The 22,357-nt window shown below is 43.5% G+C and overlaps 1 protein-coding gene across 3 annotated transcripts in view; it reads right to left on the reverse strand.

The window, feature by feature from the left end:
• HPN (hepsin) overlaps positions 1-22,357 on the reverse strand; it is a 780,351-nt gene that overhangs the window by 478,595 nt on the left and 279,399 nt on the right. The gene's annotated exons all lie outside the window — the stretch shown is intronic.

Below are 22,357 nucleotides of genomic sequence, written 5' to 3' on the forward strand. Positions count from 1 at the left end.
TTTGGGAAATATCAGTAACACATTCTCAAGAAGGCATTTTGGTGAATGGTGTTCTGGTTTAGCAAGCCAAGAGAAGGCAGAAGTCTGCCATCCACCATAGATTTCTAAGAAGGGAAAATCAAAAACATACTGCCGTACCACAATAGGTACCACAATTGTTGAACTATGCTGTGTTTATTATGGCAGTTTTTAGTCAAATCTGAATGAGAACGGTCACTCATTGGTGGTCTTTCAACATAATTCTTGTGAACTATGATAAAACACAACATATTGCGTTGGAAGCAGCGGTGTTGGCGAGAATGAGATTGTTCACAAAGTGTGGCATGATGTGCTACGTTCTCTGTTGAGTGGTGCATTCATCTAACCGCTATCCTAGGTGGAGGAAGGAGGCTCAGCCGGGCAGACAGGAGTGAAGCCCAGTAAAGAAGCCGTGAGTGGTGAGCAGCAAGTGGTGAGCTACAAGCTGCAAGTCGGCCCTTCCTCTGACTATTGTGCTGTGATCCGAGCTGCTGATCTCAAGTGAGCTGTTTTTGCAGACCGGTGGTGGGTGGCCATTGTTAGGGAGAGTTCTCAAAATGTGCTAATTTCCCTTACCTTTTGAGACCCCCCAGCAACTTTGCTGGATTTCTAGGATTTTATTTTTTTTACCTGGAAAGAGTGTGAGCCCTTTTTTCCCACTTTCATGTATTTTGATGTTTTACTTTTGTGTTCTTTGGTTATGGAGTTGAGTTTTAAAACAACTCCATAGGCATCATTGCTTTCTGTGTGTCACACAGCACCTTCAGTGCAGTGGCACAGGGTTGTCTTTCAGACTTCCCAAGGTTTAAATACCTTATCTGGGACTGGCTACCATCTCCCAGAGCATATAAAGTTAAATTGACTTTACTAGTCGCTTTAAATGTACTGACCCAGCACACACTATCTTCCTATAGAGTGCTGGAGGGGGGGCCTAGCTTCCAGAGTCAAAACACTCATGTAACAGTAAAATGTTACCCTTTCCTACTTTAAATGGCTGGTGGCAGTGGTTTACATCAAAGTACCACGATGTTTCCCGACGGCTAACAACAGTAGCTAAAAATCGGGTCAGCAATATGGTGCCCAAGACCTATCTGTAAAAACAGACTCTGGTCATCTTTTTTCGCCATTTCCTTTAGGAAAGGTCCTTCTTGTGTATGTATCTGCGCGCCAAACCAGGTTTGGTCCCTTTGTTTGTTGGCCTTTGGCGGGCTTCAATGCTGAAGCACTCCTCTGGCGCCAGGGTGTCTGGGGTGGACAGGATGTGAGGGAAGTGCCTGCAACTCCCTGTGCTTAGTCTCCTAGAAGACCTGAATGCACTCTGGCGTGATTGGCTGGCTGGCTCTCCGGCAAGGACAGCCACCCTGCTGTGTGGGTGACAGCCAGGCTGGAATGAATGGGGGAAAACTGTTTAAAAGCAGGTCTCTGGGACTTGGAAAGCAGATTTGGCCACTGGAACGAAAGAACCGAAGACAAGATGAAGGAAGAGGACTGCTGCAACTCCTGAACGACAGGTGAAGGCCTGCTGCAAATCCAAATTGCCTGAAACTCCGTCAACAGAGAAGCCCTTCAAGGTTAACTTCTTCCCTTGAGTTTGGTGGGAACAACCAACTCGCAAGCCACCTGGACAGCCTCCCCATCTGGTCGAATTTTCTTCAGAGTGCTGTTGAAAACTGGATAGCCAGAGGAAGTAAACCAGCTTGTGGACTTTAAGGCACTCACACCTTAAACCAATGTCTTGCTAAAGCTTTTGGCCTCATCCCTCGGCAGTGCAGGAACCTCCCAACGTCTCCTTCTTGTCCCCATGACTGAAGCTCAGGAACAGCGAGATCTGCTCGAACTGCCAGGAACAACTGCCTCAGCTACAGCTCTTCTTCATTAACAAGGTACTGTGCAAACACGGTCCGGAAATCCTTTTTTTTTCGGCCATCGAGAAAGTGCGTGAAAATTTCCTCAACTTCAAAGGTTTGTCCTTCCCTTAACATTCATCAAACCTTTCACCTAGCCAAATTCTTCTTATCTCTGTGGCAAAGACTTAACCGTTATCTACCAGAACTGTGCTATCCTATACAAAAGACTGTGAACCATTGACTTTGGCCCAGGCCTATTGAGAAGAATTGCTGGTTGTATTTAACTGAAACCCTTTACCCTGCCTATGAATGTATTTGGGCTGTCAATTCTTATAACCTTGTCTTTTTACCCCTTTAGTAAGTATCTGAAGTGCCATTTTGCTCCCACTTCAGGGGAGCTAAACTTGTTCATTTAGTTACCGGTTGAGTAATTGTGGTTTATTAGTGTGTGATATTGAGCTGCTTATGCTAGTGTAATGTTTTCTAAATAAATAAATGTATATTCTTTTACCAAGAAACCTTGAGTAAGTGTATATTTGAATCACTGTATTGGTTGGCCCTTTGTGTAACTTGTTCTACTGCTCACTTAAACACTTGAGATAAGTGTGGCTGCTCAGCCATCGCTACCACTTTACTGTGTAATACAGGCTTGTACCAAAGGTGTAATTCTGCTTACACTTGTAGTCCTAATTGCCTGTAGTGTGCCCAAATTGTGCTGTACCGGTCTCCAGGATTCCTGGATGCAAATTACATGTTTGGAATTTAACTTGCAACACAGCTCGATGGAGGAGGACAAATGGGAATTTCCCTCGAGTTCCAAAAGATTAAAGATAAGATGTTCTCCGTACCTAGAAATGCTGATTGAGCGATTGGAGCTTTGAGATTGAGTCTCGTAGGCTCAATGCCAACCATCTCCAGCTTGTTTCTTGTTCTGGGACATTCTCTGTAGTTTTTGTTTGGTATGACCCCCCTGGATAGAGGGGCCTAGAAGCATTGTTTATGGTGCAGTCAGCTTGTTGTTGCAACCCATCAGTAAAAATGAGAACATCAAAGCCTCTTCTGTTAAATTGATCCAATTCAGCTAATAGTTTCTGAAACACCAACTGTGAATGAAAGACTACCCTCACATGATCAAAGCATTGGGGGTGGATAAAATCCACCCTCCTAATATCCGTAGATGCCAATTCGGCCAAAGAGGGAATGTCATTGATGAGTGTTAGTATTCTATTTCTATTCAATGCCGGTTGCCTGCCACAATCAAAAAGGGGGTAGAGGAGAATGCTGGTGAAATCCAGATGACACGGTTTTCTCCACACTACATCCCTCAAGTCAGTTTCCATAGAGCTTTTCGGTTGCCTAGAATCTGCCACCCCCAAAGTTGTTAGCGGCTTACCCGCCAGTTCCCGTGATGCTTGGGGAGATCTCAAATCTGCAACCCCCAGTGATACACTGGGTAAAGGATCAGGAATGCTGGACACTTGAAATCCATCCCCGGACATGATTATCTCGACTATTTGTCCATTAAATGGGGGAGTGATGGACAGCTGCACCGCTAAATTCTCTCTAGTATTCAAGCTCTGCCCCTCCTTAACTACGTCCAACTCTACCTTTTCCACAGATTCTGGAGCTCTAAATACCCTTGTCACAATTGATTTGGTTCCTTAACGCCTCTTCCACAGCGTTAGAAATCACTTGGGCCAGATCAGTATGTGACTTGTCAGCATTACTTCCTCTCTCTCTCTGAGGTGCAGCTAACGCTAAGTTCCGAGGCATGCAGGTCTCCTTTTTTTCTACATCCCCTGTGGACTTCCCCTGCGCTGATAATGAATCGACTACATGGGACTTTCCCACCAGTGGCATGTGTGCACCCTTTTTTATTTGTTGCACAACCTCAGACTCTACTCCCCCCGTTTCAAGGTCAATTACTTCTATAGGTGTTATAGGGTTAAGATTGTTAGGGTTTGCTCTGAAAAGACTCCATATGTTTCTTGCTGGGGCAAACATATGGGAAAGTTTTCTATTGAGTTCGTCAGATCTCCTCCCTCAGCGCCAACAGAGTTCTTTACAATAGGGGCATATCCCTTGTTACTCAAACTCCATTTATGGGTCATTTCATCAGACAAGAGGTTAGTCGGAATAGAGTAAACAGCATTGTGATTACTTAACAACTTCTTCCCTTCCAAGGTTACTATTTGTACTTGATCTGATTCCTCCCTAATAACATCTCTCCAAGTGTGCTTTGCAAATTTATTGCCATGAGTATTAGCATAAGAGGGGAAGCTTTTTTTTATTTTTATCTTATTTTTTGGAGGGTTTTGTTTTGTTTGGGCAGTTAAATCCTTCTTTCCACCCGTAAAAAGCTTTGTTTGTTGAGGGGGGTCAGGATCTGGCGGATTAGAGGTATAAGAGGGGGATTTGATGGTTGGCTCAACACTGTTGGCTTCCTGGGCTCTAAGTCAGTTTTGTGGCAAGTAATTCCATAATTTCTGAGGTTTTTTTAGACTGAGTTAATTGACGCTCAGTCAGAATCCTCAGTTCTGTAAAGCCCAAGGAACGAGTTTTTAATACAGCTAATTTTTGCCTCAGAAGACCGGCAATAGCCAGATTCTGTTCCATGTTCTGTCCCCCAACTTCCAATTCCTGTAGAGATGAATTTTCCTGGATATGTTGTGAGAGATTCTGTAAGTCAGTATCCGCGGAAAAAAAATCAGGCGGGTTGTCTAAAAATGAAGACACCGGTGCGTTATTTGCATTTTTCTCTGGGATATTGCTAAACAAGCAGGAGCTTGATGCTTCATCTTGCTTACCTGAGGCAAAACCTTGGATGGAAAGAAGGGAAGAGTGTGCCATTGCCACCCCCTCCAACATCATAGAAACACTTGGTTCAGGGGGGGGCAGCAGGGGCATATTAATTGCCATGCGCAATGTATTTTTTACCGGTGTAAAAATTAATATCATCATACATTCTCGGACCCTGGCCTTTGGCGCTCCTCATTATCGGTCCAGAAAGGTTAGAATGATTCTAAACATATTCAAAGCTATTACGTCTTCTGGACATTGTAATACGTATTTTAACATTCAAAAGAAAATTATCTAAAACGTCACACCCCCCGCAGCAAGGATCTATCAACAATGCATTGGTCAATCACATAAGTGAATAGGTCTACGAGCTCCCAATACACTTTTCCCCGCAGAGGCAGACAATCATACAGATTTACCTCCCAAGCTCCGGTGGCGCCACTCAAACAAGAGCTGTTTGGAATCGGGAGTGTGCCACCACCTCTAAAATAACATATCAAATGCGCCTCATGCTTTACAAAAGACGCTGGTCACATTACCATCACTGCGATACTCACCCATAAGTGACTTTTCAAAGGATGCCTTGAGGGGACCGCCCGTTGCTTGAACAACGTAACAAGGTTTCCACCTCCAAGCACTAGATTACAGCATTCACTAGAGCGTATACCGCGCACAGCTGGCCGCCCAGTGCGCAGTGCTCGAGTGTGCTTATATGCAATATTGACTTTTGCTCGATCTTCAGGTTACTGCCTCAATTCCCCTATCCCTGTATATGACCCACCAAGGTGCCCCAAATACTATATCCGGCAGTCCAACAGCCTGACCCCCGCTCCCCGCCCTCCCAGCCTAACAGCACAACAGTACTCCCGAGTACTACACGGGGTTGCGCGCAGGTGAGCACGCACTCGGAGCTATGTAGGCTTGGAGGAGGATGGGCTGGGCAGCAGGGGGCGGTGTTCCAAAGCTCGTGTAGCAAGGGATCTAAAGAGGGGATAACAAAATATCACGTAAAGATACGCGTTAGCGTGGTGACAATCCCCTCCCACCATACACAAGTCCAAAACTTCAAGCCCAGTCCAAACGTCCCAGTCCAAAAGAAACGGGAACTTTAGTAACAAAGAGTAAATCAGTCTATTGCAAATATTTACTCTGGGTTTGGTAGTCCAATGTTTCGGATCGCATTAACTTCCTCTTGTGCATACAGCACAACAGACGGTCGGCAAAGGTCCACAGTTCAGGAAGCGGCTGCAAAATCCTCCTGCCTGCAAGGTCCCCAGCACCTCAGCACAACGGTACTTCCGAGTATTTGTGTCCTAATTTAGTTGCTTTTGTCCTGAACAACATAAAAGCCTCTGCATCCCGGGATGATGGCCCTCAACTAGCTTCGCCTCGACCGTATTGGATCCCTCTCATGAGTGCAGAACTGGTGGCATTCTTGTTGCTTCCTGTTCCCTTGCACTGCAAACCCAAAAGCCTGGGGGATATAGATAGAAAGGAGTATGAAACTGTGAAGCTAGCTTTGATAGCTAGATTTGGGAAGAACCCTTCTCAGTATCTTAAGAGGTATAGAACCCTCAAAAAACATGATGGTACCCCTTGTGTTACCTGGGTGACTGAATGTTTGAAAAACCTAGCTGAAGGGGTTAAGGGTTACAGAGTGAACACTTATGAAGGTATGAGGAATCTGTTTATGTTGGAATCTATTTATAAATCCTGCTCTCCTAAGCTGAGACAGCACTTGGCTGGCTCTAAGGAAATTGATCCCAAGAAGTTAGCAAGGTCTGATGACTTGTGGGTTGCCAACCGGTCTACTCACAAGGATTCTGGGGTAACTCTGAAGAAGGATGAGGGGAAGCACCACAAAAAAGATACCAAGGAAAATTCTAATACTTCCACTCCAAAAGAGGGCCACAAACATAACAAGGGTAAGCCACAAGGGAAACCAAATCAGGCTAGTGTACCTCCTGGTGACAAACCAGAAGGAGATAAGAACAAACCCACATTCATAAAGACATATGGTAAATGTTATGCTTGTGGGTCAACTGACCATGTGAAAGGGGATCCCAGATGTAAGGGTAAACCTTCAGGGGTCCACACTGTCTCCTTAGCGTTCTTCCCAGTGGATGAAGTACCAATGGCAAGTGGGAACTTTCACTTACTGGCTGAGGAACCCAAGAAAGTCTCTGCCAGTGTTTCTTTAGTATCCCTGGGTCTGTGGAAACAACAGAACTTAGATGTGTATAACTCTATTCCAGACAATATTAAAGAGTATTACAAAGACAGTGTTCTTGTGAATGGTCAGGAGACCCCTGCCATTAGAGACACTGGGGCTAGCATAACTGTAGTTGATGAATAATTTTTCAAGGAAGAGGATGTTGCTAAGGCACCCAAATTCCTAACGGAGCTTGCTGGAGGCCCTGTCCAAATGCTTCCAAAGTTACCAGCTCTCATCCAGTGCAATGACATGACTGTCAAGATACCTGTAAGTGTGCAGAGTGAAGTACCTGGGAGAGTCCTGTTTGGGAATGACTTACAAACTCTTGGAGTTGTATCAAGCACCCCCAGGCCTTCCAGCAAAAGGAAACAGAAGCAGGCTAGGAAGGCCAGAGAGACTACCTTAGGAGGCTCTCCAGAGGAGATTATAGAGGAAACTATAACTCCCAGTCCACAGGACTTACGGACTGCAATTTCTAAGAAGAAGGAGGAAAAGAGGCCACCTAAAACCTCCAGGAAGAAACCAGCCAGCACTCCTGTGCTACCAACAAGGAAATCCCCAAGAGGACTGTCCAAAGTCACACTTGTGACTCCTCCACCAGCTGAGGCTGAGTGTGTGGAACAACCTTGAGAATCAGCTGCTGAGGAATCAAAGTTGGAAGAGGACCTTGCTCCTGTTGGAGATCTGGATTCTGCAGATTATCCTGAGCTGCAGTCTTTACTGGCAGAAGGTGGACCCCGTAGGACTGACTTCAGCTGAGGTCAAAGAGAGTGTCCTACTCTTGAAGGTCTTCGCCTACAGGCAGCTTCCCAGCTGGATGGGCAAGAGCCAGGGAAGCATAGGTTGTACTGGGAAGATGGACTCATCTACAGTGATCAGACTGAGTCTATCCCAGGGGACTACGGATGACTTGTAGTGCCCCTTGAAGCAGACTCCAGTTCCTACAGTTGGCCCATGAAATACCTTTAGCTGGTCACTTAAGTTTTATGAATACTAAGGAAAGGCTCTCTTTGTATTTCTACTGGTCTAAGTTGGGGTCTGATGTAGATAGGTTCTGTAGGAGCTGTCACCCTTGCCAAACCTCTGGCAAGAGTGGAGCCAAGAATGTGGCACCCTTGGTGCCTCTCCCAGTGGTGGAAGTTCCTTTTGAGAGAGTAAGAATCAACATTGTTGATCCCTTAGACCATCCCACATCTTCAGGAAACAGGTTTATCCTGGTTGTAGTAGACCATGCTACTAGGTATCCTGAAGCAATACCTATGAGAACTGTTACAGCTCAGGCTGTTGCTAAGGCCCTACTTGGTATTTTTACCAGGTTTTCCTAAGGAGGTTCTCTGACAGGGGGTTCAATTTTATGCCCACTACATGCAGACCATGTGGGAAAACTGTGGAGTAACTTACAAGTTCTCAACTGCCTACCCTCCCCAGACAAATGGATTGGTGGAGTAGTTCAAACGTACAATGAAGAGCATGATAGGTGCTTTAGAGAAACCCCTTAGAAGAAAGTGGGACCTTCTACTGCCATGCCTTCTCTTTGCTTATAGAGAAGTCCCTCATGAGGGAGTTGGATTTAGTCCTGTTGAACTTCTTTATGGCCATCCAGTTAGAGGCAACTTGGCCCTGATTAAAAAGGGGTTGGAGAGTGTTCCTTCCCCCAAGCCAGTGAGAGTCACTGACTATGTGATAGGTCTCCGGAAGAGAATGTCACACATGATGGCAGAAACATCAGATAACTTGAAAGCAGGTCAGGCTCTGGTGAAACATTGGCATGACCAGAAGGCCAACATGGTTGAGTCTACTCAAGACCAGCTATTTATAGTTATGGTACCTACAAGGCAGAGGGCCTTACAGGACAAATGGATAGGGCCCTTAAAGGTTGTGGGTAAACTTAGAGAGGTCAACTATCTGGTGGACTTGGGCAATCCTAAGGAGGCTCCCAGAGTCTTTCACACCAACCGTCTAAAAGTTTATGTCTCAAGACCAGTGGTCGAAGTGGGTGGGAGCGGTCGGGAGCGGTGCTCCTCTACTTCTTTTAATGAAGTTTTACCGTTCCTATACTTTTATTTGAAAAAGAAACCATTCCGGAACAGTTTTGTTTTAAAATAAAAGTGTAGGAAGCAGTTGAAACTTGCACTTTCAGTGCAGTGCACTGAACATTCCATTAAACAGCAGGTGCATGCATTTGGGGGTTTATATTGTGCATGGGAAGGGGTGTGGCGATGGAGTTTGCGGCGAGCTGTGCAGCCCAGTAGGGAACATAGCTCCACTACTTCGTTTGTACACTTCAACCACTGCTCAAGACCAGAAGTCAGAGCTTTGCTTATAGCTTCAGCTCAAGAGGAGGAGGAGAGTGAACCTCTACTTGACCTACTCAGAGGCCAGCCTTTAGATGAGAACATAGGAGTCAATCTCTCCTCTAAATTGACACCTGAACAACAGGATGAGTGGACGTTTCTGTTAAATCAGTTTACCTCCCTGTTTTCACTATCACCAGGCTTGACCCTTTGGGGCCAGCATGATATTCAAACTGGTGATTGTTTACTTGTTTTCTTGATCTCGGGCTAATGGAGCAATCTACCAGTCCATGATCTAGTCCAGTTGTTCTATTACCAAAGGCCGGATCCAAGGAGTTGAGATTCTGTGTGGACTATAGAGCTCTTTATTCAGTCACCAAGACTGATGCCCATCCTTTACCAAGGATAGATGAACTAGTGGACAAACTTGGTTCAGCCAAGTACCTCAGTACATTTGATCTCACTTCAGGTTATTGGCAAATAGCACTGACAGACCATTCTAAGGAGAACACTGCATTCTCCACCCCAGCAGGCCTCTACCAGTTTAAGGTAATGCCTTTTGGACTAAAGAATGCACCTGCTACATTCCAAAGGATGGTTAATCAAGTTCTGAATGGGATGGATGACTTCTGCATGGCATACTTGGATGATATTGCAGTGTTCAGCCCTACTTGGAAAGAACATGTTGACCACTTAGGATATGTTTTGCAGGCTCTTGAGCAGGCCCATCTGACCATAAAGGCTAGTAAATGTCAAATTGGCCAGAGTAAAGTGGTCTACCTTGGACATGAGGTAGGAGGAGGTAAAATCAGGTAATTGCCTAGCAAAGGACAAGCTGTACAAAACTGGGCCACCCCTACTACTCAAACCCAAGTGAGAGCCTTCCTAGGCCTCACTGGGTACTATAGGAACTTCATTGAGAACTATGGGACCATAGCTTCTCCCTTGAATGTGATCTGCTCTCCCAAATTCCCTAAAAGGGTCAGGTGGAATGAGGAGCGCACTCAAGCATTTGAAGGCCTAAAGAAAGCCCTTTGTAAAGCTCCAGTCCTAAGAGCTACTGACTAAATCCAAACCATCATTGTGCAGACAGATGCTTCAAATACTGGTATAGGTGCAGTCCTTGGTCAACTAGATCAGAAAGGTAGGGAGCACCCCATTTTCTTCATCAGCAGAAAGCTGAAGGAACCAGAAACGAGGTGGGCAACCATTGAGCGTGAGTGCGTTGCTATTGTGTGGTCACTGAAGAAGGTAGACCATACTTGTATGGATCTACTTTTGTGATTCAGACTGACCACCAACCCTTGAGATGGTTGATGCAAATGGCTGGGGAAAACCCAAAACTACTGAGATAGTCAATCAGCCTGCAAGGGTTTGAGTTTACCATTCAACACAGGTCTGGGTGTCACCACCAAAACGCTGATGGTCTCTCCAGGATGTTTGACCGACTGGTGTAAGGAGAATCATCCAGGAGTGTATTAAACCCTCCTGTCCCTTAGTCTGGGGGGTTGTGTGTTAGGGAGAGTTCTCAAAATCTGTTAATTTCCCTTACCTTTTGAGATCCCCAGCAACTTTGCTGGATTTCTAGGATTTGATTTTTTTACCTGGAAAGAGTGTGAGCCTTTTTCCCCACTCTGTCATGTATTTTGATGTGTGTTTGAAATTTGTGTTCTTTGGTTATGGAGTTTTAAAACAACTCCATAAGAATCATCTTTTTCTGTGTCACACATCACCTTCAGTGCAGTGGCACAGGGTTGTCTTTCAGACTTCTCAAGGTTTAAATACCTTCTCTGGGACTGACTACCATCTCCCGGAGCATGTAAAGTTAAATTGACTTTACTAGTCTCTTTAAATTTACTGACCCAGCACACACTAGCTTCCTATAGAGTGCTGGAGAGGTTGCCTAGCTTCCCGAGTCAAAACACTCATGTAACAGTAAAATGTTACCCTTTCCTACTTTAAATGGCTGGTGGCAGTGGTTTAGATCAAACTACCCTGATTTTTCCTGACCGCTAACAACAGTAGCAAAAAATCGGATAAGCCATGTTTTTCAATATGGCGCCCAAGACCTATCTGTCAAAACAGACTCTGGTAATCTTTTTTTGCCATTACTTTTAGGAAAGGGCCTTCTTGTGTTTGTCTCTACACGCCAAATCAGGTTTGGTCCCTTTGCTCGTTGGCCTTTGGCTGGCTTCAGCGCTGAAGCCCTCCTCTTGTGCCAGGGTGTCTGGGGTGGACAGAATGTGAGGGAGGTGCCCGAAACTCCCTGTGCTTAGTCTCCTAGGAGACCTGAATGCACTCTGGCATATTTGGCCAGCTGGTTGTCAAGCAAGGACAGCCACCCTGCTGTGTAAGTGACAGCCAGACTGGAATGAATGGGGGAAAACTGTTTAAAAGCAGCTCTCTGGGACTTGGAATGCAGAGTCGACCACTGGAACGATAGAACCGAAGACAAGATGAAGGAAGAGCACTGCTGAAACTCCTGGACGACCGGTGAAGCCCTGCTGCAAATCCGAAATGCCTGAAACTCCATCGACAGAGAAGCCCTTCAAGGTTAACTTCTTACCTTGAGTTTAGTGGGAACAACCAACTCGCAAGCCACCTGGACAACGTACCCATCTGGTTGAATATTCATCAGAGTTCTGTTGAAAAACGGATAGCCAGTGGGAAGGAAACTAGCTTGTGGACTTTGAGGCACTTGCACCGCAAACCGACGTCTTCCTAAAGCTCTTGGCCTCATCCCTGGGTAGTGCAGGAACCTCCAGACGTCCTCCTCTTGTCCCCACAACTGAAGCTCAGGAAAAGCGAGAGCTGCTCGAACTGCCAGGAACAACTGCCTCAGCTACAGCTCTTCTTAATTAACAAGGTACTGTGCAAACACGGTCCGGAAATCTTTTTGGCCATCGAGAAAGTGTGTGAAACTTTCCTCAACTACCTAGGCTTGTCCTTCCCTTAACACTCATCAAACTTTTTGCCTAGCCAAATTCTTCTAATCTCTGTGGCAAACTCTTAACAGTTATTTACCAGAACTGTGCTATCCTATACAAAATACTCTGAACCATTGACTTTGGCCCAGGCCTATTGCGAAGAATTGCTCGTTGTATTTAACTGAAACACTTTGTCCTGCCTATGAATGTATTTGGGCTGTCTATTCTTATAACCTTGTCTTTTTACCCCATTAGTAAGTATCTGAAGTGCCATTTTGCTCCCACTTCAGGGGAGCTAAACTTGTTCATTTACTTACCGGTTGAGTAATTGTGCTTTATTAGTGTGTGATATTGAGCTGCTTATGCAAGTGTAATGTTTTATAACTGACTGAGTAAATAAATGTATATTCTTTTACCAAGCAAACTTGAGTAAGTGTATATTTGAATCACTTTATTGGTTTGTCCTTTGTGTAACTTGTTCTACTGCTCACTTAAACTCTTGAGATAAGTCTGGCTGTTCAGCCATCGCTACCACTTTACTGTGTAGTACAGGCTTGTACCAAGGGTGAAATTGTGCTTACACTTGTAGTCCTAATTGCATGTAGTGTTCCCAAAGAGTACTGCAGGTGTTTCTGCCTAACAGCCAAGGCACTGGCAACATGCCAGTAAGATCCCATATGTTCACTGTTTTCCTGGGCATCTTCTCCATCTATATAAGCATACAGATCCTAAGGTCACTAAGCTGCTCAGGAAATGGTGGGTACTGAACTTGGTTTCCGCTCAGCTCTCTACTAGTGTAAAGATCATCTGTGACCCTCGGTGACATACTACTGAACACTTTGCCACATGCCCCACTTTTTTGCATCATGTCTATGGGATGGAATCCTACTGTGTGCCCAGGTATACTAGCATTGTGTGGAAGAGCGCTTGTCATTGTTTGTATGCTGGTACTGAACAAGCTTTGACTTAGCATGTCATATTATAAGTGATGCCTAATTGATTTGGCTAAGTGAGGGCGACTGCAGGACTATTCCTTTGAGCCCTCCTTGTCATTAGTGTTATTAGCAACCGTTAGTGGTCATTTGGCTGTGTGGTATGTCGTGCGCCAAGTTTTCCATGGACGTGCTCACATTGTGTACAACACTTGTGTAGAGTGCATGTATGATCTAAGAAGTGGGAAGCAGCAGGACCTTGGTAAGAAGACAAACAATTACTGGCCTACCCGCTATATGAGTTGTAAGTGGCAGCACGCAGTACTGGTGACTGTGATGGTCACAGGCTACCAGGGGTTGGCAGAGGCTTCAGAGCCAGCCATTTTGGAATACCCCGCCCCTAATACAGAACATGTAGTTGAGGTGGAGGTGTGTGCTCTGTTGTCACTGAGATTCTTAACTAGTAGTTCATCTCCGGTTGGTCAACCTGAGAAGATGAACCCACAGTCCTCATGTTAATCCTAAAAACAGACAGGGTAAAACAAGCTAAAAGTTCTGAGTTGGCTTCTGATAAAAGCTTAATTGTAAAGAGAAAAACCTCTGCTTCTACCTCAAACACCAGAAGAGTTTTGTTGAACTTAATACAATCTGCAAAAGACCTATGTACCTGTTGAAAAAGATGAGGGTCCCCCAGCCTTCTCAGCAGTAAGTACACAAATTAGTCAAACAACTGTGCAAATAAATGCCTAAGTGCACCATAAGGCAAATGATCGACCACAATACGTATTGGCTAAAATAGCAAATCCTTGTGGAAAAGTTCCAAATCACAGAAAAACATGAAGGATTTATTTATGAAATTGGCTACTACATCTTCTAATAGAAAGAAATAATTGTTAAAAGAAAATCTGGAGCCTACTTTAGGAATCTCTGACAGAGGACACTTGGATGCATTGCCAAGAGCGGAGATGGAATGTGGTCTGCTGGAAGCTCAGCTTGCCATTGTGACAGATATCAGTGAAAATAAAGCTTGTGGGAGTGGAAGTGATCGATTTGATGTGTAACCCAGCCTCTATCTTGACATAACATTTAACATTTAATCCAATAGACCTGTCTGAGTCGGGCTGCTGGGAGGTCTACATGAAACTCTAAAAGAAATGGATGATAGGGTGAAACCAACTTCCCCATCTATATCAGCATTGAATCTTGTTTTGAGCTTTTTTGGAAATTTTTGAATGGAACATAAAAGATGCTCAACTGCAAATGTTTTACAGTCGAGTGAAATAAAGTTGTCAACCGATATATTAAAAGATGTGGAGAACAAGAGTAATGAGAGCTCAATACAACATACTTAAACACCTATATCATTGGAAGAGCTAACCAAGAAAATTAATGGTGTCATATATAAGAAAGAAAAGAAATATGGAAAAAATGCCAAGGGATCAAGAAAGTATCTGAGACTCATGGACCTATTTCAAGATGTAAAGATATTTGAAAACAAAGTGTATAATAGCCAAGAAATGGAGAATAATGATAATCAAACTAATATAGTGGAAATGGCCCCCAGCCCCAGAGAATAAACCCTCGAAAGAATCACAGACAGCTGACAATGAGGGAGTTCTGAATACTGTTACCAAACCACAAACCACTGGAATTCAAACTATAGGAGAAAATGTAAACAAATGGGAATTGTCGGGCTCCAAATAGAGAGTGGGAGAGTGATAAGAGATGAAAATAAAAGGAGGTAATGTACACACGCCCAAACTCAAGTAGACTCAAGACAGCTTGAAGCTCGGCATGAGCTGACTAATAAGTCTCCACGGGCCACACAAAGATTACCTCCGGAGAAGTGGGCCCTGATTTTCCTGATGGGGAAACATAAACCAAAGGTGGTCTCTTTAACAAAAGTTCCATTAACTTTACAAATTGCTCCGTTGCTGAATTCAGTAGAGTAGAAGAGACCAATACTCACTTAGACTCATCTTCAAGCTAACCAAAAATAAAAATAAACAAAGCTGCATGTTCCGGTTGAGAGCACGTTGGTGCCATGTGAAAGGGAAAATGGTAAACAGAGTGTTGACTCTGATGGAAATAGGAAGCTCTCAAAATCCTTCTGTGTACATAAGCATGGCTGGCTGGAACATTTGGCAGGCCCAATGTTCCAATTGATTCTGACAATTGATTCTGAGGATAGTAAAGAATGTGCCAGACCTATACTTACCATCCATCCATGATATAGACTATATCCACTTTCCCTAAGCAAAACTAACTAATATAATGGAAATTGGCCTTTCTCTGGTCTGGGGGTAAACGCATTGCTGACAGCTGAAAAAGCATTGCTGAAAATGAGATTCAAAATCTCAACGACTAAAGCCAAAGGGTGAAGAAGTGTGATAAAGGAAAGATTTCATAACAAGCCAAAGGAGGCCACTGACCAGATTCAAGAGCGGAAGTTGCAGAGGCCCTTGGCAATTGTGAATGGAGGAGTGGCGAGTCAGAAGAGCAGTGTTTCGTCTTTATTGCCAGGGATCTTAACACAGGCATTTCAAAGATTTGAAGAAAATATTGTGTTGCTTTAGTGAACAGTGAGCTACATATACTAAGCTGGAACACAATGGGTTACAGGAGCTTTGTGAATGAGACCACTAGTAACAATGTTCTTGGCTCTTTGGATCTGATATTGTTGTAGGAAACGTGGTTGCAGGTTCAATTAAAACTGGATGGCTTCACCATATTAGGCCAATTGGTTTCTAGTAGTAAAGGTGGACACGCATCTGGGGACCTCATAACTGCATCGTGAAATGTGAAAATAACAAAAATAGTGAAGCTTATGGATTCTTATTAGGGTGTACTTGCTTCCAAGCTCTGTTATTACTCTGACAAATTATCGAATAGTATGGTTGTTATAAATCTCTATTATAACCCTGCATGTTCCACCTTGGATGAGTTCATTGAGTGCTTTGCGGAAACATTGTCAGATGCCATGAATGAGGGGGAAGCTCCTGGAATTTTGATAGCAGGAGAAATTAATTTATATTGTTTTGCCCCGTTTTATAATCAGAGAGGAAAAGGTATTAATGTGGAGAATGGTAAAATGATATTATTATATCCAGAGACATGTTGGATCACTGTGTCTGGATGCAGATTAGAACTACAGAGAAATATTCTGACTGGCAAACTATGTGGGGGAAGAAATATGCAGAGAGGGGTCACCACACAGACCTACTGGTGAATCTAGGGTGAAACAGAGTGGCTAGCTTTAATAAAAATGGACGTGGACTGATTACAAACTTGAAAGAGTCTTTGGGGTCTTTAACTTTGAGCAACTAACCATAGGCTGCTCTCCTGACCTCTTTCAAAATGTTCTAATGGAAATGGATAAACCACGCATGGGTAGGAATACAACTCATAAATATCAATTTGATCAGGAGACCTGGCAACGCAAAAGAGAACTTCAGAAAAAGCGGAGACATTTTAAGAAGTGGGCTGTGAATAATTCTGCATTTTAAAATAGAAGAAAAAGATGTTGGCAGTGTATCAGAATTGGAATAGGTCCAACAGATTTTTAAAAGTTCACCATCAAGGTGAACAAATGCTAGAAACCCTTATTACAAAGAACACCCATAATGTCTCGTCACTGAGAAAGCTGTGCAATCTAGCTGTCAAAGCCATCGTGTTTCGGAGGATCTATGGTGCGCGCATTTGAACTGGATGTCCCATCCCTTTAAGATGAGTAGCAATGCCCTGGAGATGGATGGGGATGCAGATCCTATTTATACATCAATAATGGAAACGACTCAGGTGGTTTGGCAAAAGGATTTGGCACTTGTTTTATTTTCAAGTGTCTAAACAGGGAGTACAACGAACATCAACAAACTTGCTCGATCCTCTTACTCAATGCATTTAATAAAAAACGAGTTCTTATACAGAAAATTTGTCACTGATGACATTAACCTATGTGTTAGTAACGTCATCCTACGTGGCAAACTACAAAAAACATATGGGCAGTAGTGATAGGCTCTCAGTGAATCATCTAAGTATATGTTCTATATTAGTATGAGACAGTGAATTAATGTAATTGGTTATTTAACATCAGGTAGGGCAACTAAGCCCTTCCCCAAAAATGAACACTATGAATGTCACTAAATGTACGACATCCCATTGGTTACACAAACTATAGGGCCCTTAATTACGTGGTCCTCTACAATTGGTTGGCTTCTAACCTCCATCAGTACTTTTCCATCTATGTCTAGCAGCATGCAGGATGGCAGTCCAGATGCTGGCGAGCTTGCGTTAACCATATCTTCCCACCAATTAGCATACTAATCCATCATCACCTCAGTGGTCCACTGTCAAATAGGGCTTTGAAGCTTGTCCTTGAAAGTGTTCTTAGCTCTGAGAAATTCAGGGAGTGAAGACACGGTCTGCCCTCATGCGTAAGTGTGACCATCTCGTTTGTCCAACTTCATCCTTCCACGTGACTGGAGGCCATGGAATCGAGCCGTTTGTACATTTAAAATATTATTTTGTAATAGACCTCTGACGTCTTTGTTGTTTTTTCATGCCTTCTGAACAGGAGTTCTGTTCTTTCACACGATTTGTATCCAATGTCAATTTGCTCCCATTTAATAAGACCTTGGCTTCTTTAGGTCATCCAACTTTGCTTTCTGAGATTTATTTTGTAATTCAAGCTGCTTTTTAACTGCGACACACTGAAAATGAGTCCTTCTTATTAAAGTCCAGCACTGCTAAAATGTGTATTGGAAAGATCCATCCTTTACTTGATTGATTACATATATGTATATTTTGACACTTGCCGCAATCTATTCACTATAAAGCTACCCTCATGATTACTTTGTCTGCTTGTGTTTCTTGCAACTGCACACATGTAAAATGACTTCATATCTTCATGGTTTCTGTGGCATAAGCTTCTTCACCTTGATCCCAAGATGTCACTTATCCTCGATACTTTCTTGATACCTTATAGAATATCTTCATTCTCTTATCTCTCTGCATTCTCTATGTATGTCAGTTCGACTCAGTGTGATGTCACCATTCACTTTTCTCGTTTATTTGCTCTTTTTTTGCTTTGTTTCAGGAATCTTATTTAAATGATTGTCATTCTTCCTCAAATGCAGATATGGTTTCCTCAATGGGAATCTTGCCTCTAGGATTCTCTTAGGTATTGGTATCCCCAATGCAATGCACGGTTTTAATACTCTGTCCTTTGTCGTTTTAACTGCTCTGTGTATGTCACATACTCTGGTTCCCAAGATATAGGCAATATAGGTGAAGTGGTTGAGCTGGGGGTGCTTGGCTCCTCCTCTACACTTCCCATTCTGGGTGATTCATCGACCACTCTCACATCATCCCTCACATCCAAACATCCTCTTCTGAAAAAGAGCTTCTTAGGGATCCATATCTTTATGACTCCGTTCAGGCACCTGCTGATTTGACATGCTCGTCTTTGTTCCATGTCATGAGTTGGCACTGCCCACTTGGACTGCAATAGATCCATCTTCCCACATATTTCTTATGATTCTTCAGATACAGGAACTTCCTTCCCTTAGGTGCATGGATACTGGCCTTCACAAGTCTTTGATTTCTTCATCTGTCAGGTCCTTGGCCTCCCATCCATGCTCAACATCAATCATGATCTTCAACCTTATTGCTTTCTTTGCTGTCTTCTTGCATTGCAAGATTATCAACTTGAACACACATAATCCAAGCAACATCATCACTAGCAGGGCTCCAAGGAATTTGAAAATATCTGCCATCCATTGTGGAATCCAAGAGAAGAGTGATCCAAACCAGCTGTCATCAGCAATGTCTTCAACTTTGTCTATCATCTGACCATGGAGCATAGTCAGCATGCCTGTGGCCTCTGTCAAGGTCCCATTCTCTTCATTGTGAGAAGGTATGAATGTGCAACATTATTCTCCGATTTTGGCACAAACACCTCCATCCATAGATGTGATCATGTCCAATACACATCTGTTCTGGAGAGATATCAGTCTTATGGCTCTCATTTCCTCTCTGATAGCATTGAAACCCTTTGATAGTCGTGTTGATAGTCTGTATCATTTCCCATATGGTAATCTGCAGCCATTTGGTATTTGCTCCAACCTGGATTCTCGGCATAAAAAACAGCGTGAACACTGATGACGTCTGGCTGAACAGCCTGTGTTTATATGGAATAGCATCAAAAGCTTCTATAGTTTTTGCTCAGAAATAGTTCTCTCTCTTCTTTCACTTCATCAGTTCCACAGATCTCTTTTTCCTCAGGTGTTAAGATTCAGATCACTTTTTGGAATCACCAAAGCAGGAACATGAACATTCACTATTGAACAAAGTCCTCCCCAATACTCTGACACCTTTATATAAGCTCTGGATCCGCAGGCCCAGTAGTGATCCATTATCACTGCTGTCCCAATCTTCATTCCTGGTGACTCAAAGATTTGTCCACAATTCTAGTTTTCTCCCATTTTTCTTATGCCATTATTTCTGAAGCACAATTTTGCACTCTCCAATGGGACAATCTGCAAGGGCCCTCCTCCATCTTTGACCCAAGTCAGTAGCATGGCAAGTTTTGGCCATAACAGCTTGCAGCCCTTCTGTGTGATGTCAATGGCCGGTTTGTAACAACCAATAGCCACCCAGGCTCCGAAGATTACCACTCCTTCTTCCCATCTGTCTGGTGATAACACTGATCCCAAGATCTGCATCTGGCCTCTGTTCCATCTACACATTTCTTCTTCAGAATTTGCTGGACTGTCAAGTTTCCTGTTCACTTTCCATCTGATTCTCTCTCCTTTCTCTCCAGGCTTTTCATATCTGATCACATGATTCTTGGTGTGTTCGCTGTCTATTGTCATTGTGTCTTGCAAATAATCATATTCATCTGGGTCTGTCCATTCAGTTGCCCATTTGAGATAGGCATCTTGGCCCATGAACTGGCCTCTGGTTTGGCAAAGTGCTACATGCGACAGGCAATGTGTTGCCTCAACATCTATTTCAATGGCTATGAAAATCTTGGAATTCCCCATACTATAAGGCATTAGTGAAAACACAAAAAGCATTTTTCCTTTGTGGTCCTTCTTCCCACTTCCTTCATACGTTGGTACCAGATGTTATTTCCCAGGTGTGCTGTACTGTCCAGCTAGTCATTCAGCTCGAAATCATCCTCCTTGGTACTTCTCTTAGGTCTCATTCTTCTCTTGTGACCTACTATGATCATTTTATGAAGAACGTCAGCATAACTCTTCCTCATAGGATCAATCATAAGAACATTGATGAGTGGTCTGGGTACGTTCATCTGTGCTTCTGGTGTAGGAGAACATTCAGCAGGCTTCATTCTCTCAGCACACCTTTTAGGCATGAAAATGTCTTGCAAAATCTCCATGTGTTACTTCCTTCACCTAGGGCCATTTATCACAGGACCAGGTGTGTTTGCATGCATTACATGTGGAGGCTCACCTTCTAGCCACCATTTGTTCTGTCTCTCCTGCAAAGCCTGTTTCTGATGTCCTAAAAGAATTTCTACAACACTTCTTGCATGTGAATGACTGTTAGTGACATTTATCTCAGGCTAAGGCTATTTATCATCTTTCTTTGCAACAGGAATAACTACATAGGGTCTCGGCTGTCTAGTAGTTACCACTATTATACCTTCCTTCTGCTCAGGCAGATTCACAGGAGTCTTAGCTCCATGTACATCTATGTAGTATAACATGCGTACTGTGAGTGAAAGCAGCGCAATTATGAACAAAATGGAAAAGTAGATTATGCATAGGTAGGAAATCTTACAGCATCTGGTTTGTGAACAACGTGGGTGTCTCTCAGCATCGGGCATAATGATGCTCCTACTAATAATACCCATTTTTATTGCCTAAGGAAGGAAAAAGCCAAACTTTAATACTGCTTCTGGAAACTGGTGACTTGACTCTGCACCTTGTCCTTGATCAGCTGTCCGCTTACTAAATGAAAAGAACAAGACTCTCAACAATCTTCTTGTATCAGCCTTTATCAGATGAAATGCAACTGTCTCCTGAGCATGAAGAAAGAAAACAATTTCACCAAATGTACTCTAGACGTTTTCTCCAGAAAAGTCTCTTTTTAGAATGTTCCCATCTGCTTCAACTGTCTTGATAAGTTCAATGACATATACTAGTTCCCAGTCTATGCCTCGGATCTGCTTCAGACCAGACGACATGATGAATTTCTTTCAGCATGAAACAAAGTCTTTCTTTACCAGCAACCTCTCGATCTGTCCCTCGAGGGAAAGTTTTACTCTGACCTCATTGTTCGCTCGGAATATTCATTCACTTGAGTGATTATGTCCCTCAGGATTTCGTTCAAGGCTGCATTATTTCTCGGGTCCCTTAAAAATTACCTGACATCTGTATGCCTATTAACGAGCTGTGGGCATTCTTCAATTAGGTAGTAGAAAACAAGGCCAACCAGTCTGTGTGCATTATCAGCTGATACGGGCATTTACTCTGTCCCCACAATACTCACTATATTCAGGAAGATGCAAAACTTGCATGATGATTGCTGTGAGTAGTCTCCTTACAATGGGACTATTTTTAGGACCGTGCCGGAAAATACGAACACTACAAGTTCTCCCAATGATAGCCGGATAAGAGTTCAGAATAAAGAGAAAAACATCAAATATGATCCTTGAAACGTTGTCATTGGGTAACACCATGGGAAAATCCAAACAAAAACTAAGGGCCTCATTACGACCCAGGCGGTAAGTTACCGCCTGGGTCGTACCTTTACCACCATGGCGTAAACTACGTTTACGCCATGGTGGTTGGCGGACTTACCGCCCCATTCCGAGGTGAGTGGGGCGGTAAGTCCCCATTAACCCATTTACCCTTCCCCATTCCCATTTTTGCCCCATAGGGCATAATGGGAGTGGGGAAGGCGTTAATTACGCCACCGTAAATTACGGTGGCGTAATTAACAACAAGGTCCCTTAGCGCCATGGATTTTAACACCTGCTAAAAGCAGGTGTTAAAACCTCCATGGCGCTAAGGGACCTCGGAATCAAGCGGTAAGGGTCGGCACTGTTTACGCCGCCGTAAACCCCTTACCGCCTGGGTCCTAATGAGGCCCAAAATGTGAAATGAATCAGGGTACTGCACCCTGAGCCATTTGTCAAAAATGAACTCAGAATTTGCCATATTTTTCTTAAGCATGCCTCAGTCTAAAGTTAACAAGCTCTTGTGACTTAAGAACAAAGATGTTTTCTTTAACCCTGCAATGACTACACAGAGTATTCCAAACAATGGATCCTTTGTCTTTCACTTGACAACTTATGCGT

Source organism: Ambystoma mexicanum, chromosome 1p (genome assembly GCF_040938575.1).
Source record: "Ambystoma mexicanum isolate Mex_15411 chromosome 1p, UKY_AmexF1_1, whole genome shotgun sequence".
In the NCBI taxonomy this organism is placed as follows: domain Eukaryota; kingdom Metazoa; phylum Chordata; class Amphibia; order Caudata; family Ambystomatidae; genus Ambystoma; species Ambystoma mexicanum.